This window comes from Mustelus asterias, chromosome 7 (assembly GCF_964213995.1).
Source record: "Mustelus asterias chromosome 7, sMusAst1.hap1.1, whole genome shotgun sequence".
In the NCBI taxonomy this organism is placed as follows: Eukaryota; Metazoa; Chordata; class Chondrichthyes; order Carcharhiniformes; family Triakidae; genus Mustelus; species Mustelus asterias.
The window spans coordinates 131,380,342-131,384,255 of NC_135807.1; the positions used below are offsets into that span (position 1 = coordinate 131,380,342).

At 42.5% G+C, this 3,914-nt stretch overlaps 1 non-coding gene across 1 annotated transcript; it reads left to right on the forward strand.

Annotated features, from left to right (window-relative positions):
* Positions 1-1,897: 1,897 nt before the first annotated feature.
* Positions 1,898-2,089, forward strand: LOC144496241 (U2 spliceosomal RNA). Its single transcript, XR_013498406.1, has one exon. It is a non-coding gene; the product is annotated as a U2 spliceosomal RNA (small nuclear RNA).
* The last annotated feature ends 1,825 nt before the right edge of the window (positions 2,090-3,914 follow it).

The following is a 3,914-nucleotide window of genomic DNA, read 5'->3' on the forward strand; positions in this document are numbered from 1 at the left end:
TTGGCCATGCTAAATTGCCCCTTAGTCAGGGAGATTAGCAGGGTAAATACATGGGATTACGGGCCTGAGTGGGGTTGTTGTTGGTGCTGGCTCAATGGGCTGAATGGCCTCCTTCTGCACTGTAGAGATTATATTCTATGATCAACAGTCCTCATCCTTAACATTACATTAACGCTTAATGCAAGGTCATTTAGTGTTGAAATGTATCTGTAATTATGCTTGGTTTATTGGTAATTATCGTATTGTTTTCTTTAGTTATTTATATGCGCCTGTGGATATTGTTTGTAGTTTAATGCTGTGATGCTGTCTTGTTTATATTATTAATTGCTTCATTCTGAATTTGATGGCAGACTCTTTATAGATCAGCAGCTTTAAATTAAGTGGAGCTCCCTTATAAAAAAAGCTTTGAATAACCAGCACTTTGTTCTGTGTCAGAAGTGTAACTCATTAAAAACAGGAAATAGTAGAGGAAGTAAGCCAAGGTAGTCGCTTCTTGAGTGACTAGATTTAGTATATCAGCAAACTATAGATCCGGAGTTACCTTATTTGACAATAAGGCAAATTTGAGGGTATTTTCCCTCAATGCACAGGACATTCATTCAATTCGTCCTATCTTTTACCACTTGAAGCATAAAGCCACAATATCAAATGTCCAGGGGAGGCAATGGCCTAGAGGCTAGACTAGTAATCCAGAAACTCAGCTAATGTTCTCAGGACCCGGGTTCAAATCCCACCACGGCAGATAATAGAATTTGAATTCAATAAAAAATATCTGGAATTAAAGAATTTACTGATGACCAATGTCGATTATTGGAAAAACCCATCTGGTTCACTAATGTCCTTTAGGGAAGGAAATCTGCCATCCTTACCTGGTCTGGCCTACATGTGATTCCAGAGCCACAGCAATGTGGTTGCTCTCTCATGTATTAGTACACAGTGAAAAGTATTGTTTCCTGCGCACTATACAGACAAAGCATATTGTACATAGAGAAGGGAAGGAGAGAGTGCAGAATGTAGTGTTACAGTCATAATGAGAGTAAAAGATAGAGTTAGAGGGTATGCTGGGCACAGCTTGCAAGAAGTCACTTTGCTCCGGCACCAACTTGCTCATGTTGGAGGCCTCCATTCTGAACTTCAGAGGCAGCCCCAGATCTTCAATGGATAAATGTACACACCCAGTTCTGTGTGTTCTGGGCTGGTGTGATTTCTTACTGGTTCCATGGACAATTGGGTTGGGGGGGAGGGGAAGGAAAGGGGGCAGCGGGGGCATAATTCCGATCAAGTCTTCATCTGTATCCCATCAGTGGGATGCATATTGAGTCTGCACCCACTCTCCAACAGAGCATCTTATCTAGGCCCAGCCCCCACTGTATCCCTGTAATCCCATGCATATAACCCGCTAATCCCCCGAACCTCCACATCTTGGGACACTGCGGGGCAAATTAGCATGGCCAATCCACCTAACCTGCACATCTTTGGAGTGTGGGAGGAAACCGGAGCACCCGGAGGATACCCACGGGGCAGCCACGGGGAGAATGTGCAATCTCCACACAGACAGTCACCCAAGGCTGGAATTGAATCGGGACCCTGGTACTGTGAGGCAGCAGTGCTAACAACTGTGCCACTGTGTCGCTCATATTGTCCTTATATAGTGTTATACTCAGATTTATCTGCTAGACTTTCAAAAGGTTATTCTATTATGAGTTCTGTTAGCTGACCCAACATCCATTTATCACAATGTCATAAATCAACTTATTAACCATCTATGCATTTTCATGGAAAGGCTGTGTTGTATGACAGGTGGTCTGTCACAGCTTGAGATGTTTCTGCTGAGAGATCTGAAAAGGAAGAGCAACTTTACAGGGCTGTGTGTCAAAACAAAGTGTACTCACACTAAAAAGCTTCTTGGCCTTTTGGCTAAGATCAAGTGTAGTTTTGGCATCCTGCACTTGGTTGAAGTCATGAGGTGACACTGAGGCTTCATTTGAAGCAATTTTTTAAAGCAGCATTTAGGCCTTTTGGCTAAGATGCAAATGAGATCAAGCCTTGGAGAATGTGCAATGCCTGCTCCAATCAGCTTGGATCATGTAGATCAAGCCCAAGGCAGGAAGTGGTGAGCTTGTCTTGTCAGCTTGGATCGGGAATGTCTCACTTGTTGAGACTTTGAATTGGACATTGGTTGGGTTGAATTGGATATAAACAAAAAAAAGACACTAGAATAAAAGGTGCTTAAAATGCTAATGAACCAGCTTTGAAGTGACTTCTTCAAGGACCCACAACAATCAGCAATTTATTGCCTATTTCCACAAATGGTAAATGTAGGAGGTCTCTGGTCCCAGGGATTCAGTAGTGCTGTCTTGTATTGGATCTCTCCTCAGATTGTAACCATAGAAAAACAGGCACGGGCAGTCAACATTAGAAGCAAAAATAACTGAGAGTACGTTTTTATTTATTCTCTTTCATTTATCATTTAAAAGTTTAGTTTAAAGTTTATTTATTAGTGTCACAAATAGGCTTACATTAACACTGCAATGAAGTTACTGTGAAAATCCCCTAATCACCACATTCTGGCACCTGAGGGAGAATTTAGCATGGCCAATCCAGCTAATCAGCACGTCTTTCAGACAGTGGGAGGAAACCGGAGCACCCAAAGGAAACCCACTCACACACAAGGAGAATGTGAAAACTCCACACAGGCAGTGACCCAAGTAAGGAATCGAACCCAGGTCCCAGGTGCTGTGAGGCAGCAGTGCTAACCACTGTGCCACCATGCCGCCCTATTGTGAGGGAATTGAATGGAAGAGTAGGAAGGTTATGCTACGGTTGTAGGTGAGACCACATTTGGAGTATTGCATATGGTATTGGTCTCCTTATTTAAGGAAAGATGTAAATACATTAGAAGCAGTTCAGAGAAGGTTGACTAGATTAATATCTGGAATTAGTGGGTTATCTTATGAGGAAAGGTTGGGCAGACCAGGGGTGCATCCAGTAGAGTTTAGCAGAGTAAGAGGCAACTTGATAGATCCTGATGGGACTTGAGAAGGAAGACGTGGAAAGGATGTTTCTTCTTATTGGAGAAACAAGAACTAAGGGTCGCTGTTTTCAAAATAGGAGATTGTCCATTAAGGACAGGGATGAGGATTTCTTTCTCCCTCAGAGGGTTGTGAGACTTTGGAATTCTTCTCCTCAAAAGGTGGCTGAGGCAGAGTCCTTGAACATCTTTAAGCAGAGCTAGACAGGTTCTTGATAAGCAAGGGGGTAAAAGGTTATCAGGGGGTAGGCAGGAATGTGGGGTAGAGGTTAAAATCAGATCAGCCATGATCTTATTGTAAGAAGTCTCACAACACCAGGTTAAAGTCCAACAGGTTTATTTGGAATCATGAGCTTTCGGAGCGCTGCTCCTTCATTAGGTGAAGGACTCACCTGATAAAGGAGCGGCACTCCTGAAAGCTCATGATTCCAAATAAGCCTGTTGGATTTTAACCTGGTGTTGTGAGACTTCTTGCTGTTCCCACCCCAGTCCAATGTCAGCATCTCCACCTCATGATCTTATTGAATGGCGGAGCAGGCTAGAGAGGCTGAGTGGCCTACTCCTGCTCCTTATTTCTATGTTTGTATATGTAAGTTTTCGCCAGGATCAAATGGTTAGGGTGCATGGTGGTAGTCAGAAGTTATTTTGTGTAAGTTAAGCAAGCTGGCGCAATGACATGGGGAGATGTAGCATCTTCATGTTTACTTTCACTTGGACTCAAATTGCACTGATCCAATTAAGTGAATCTGATCAAAACAGTTGCTCTGTATTGTTGTGAAGTTTCATATATAAGGTTAAAAATGTGGTGTTTGACAAACATAAATAGTGAGAAGAAATGCTAAGAAAACCAAAATATAGCATTGTCTCTTTAAAAAGCATGTGT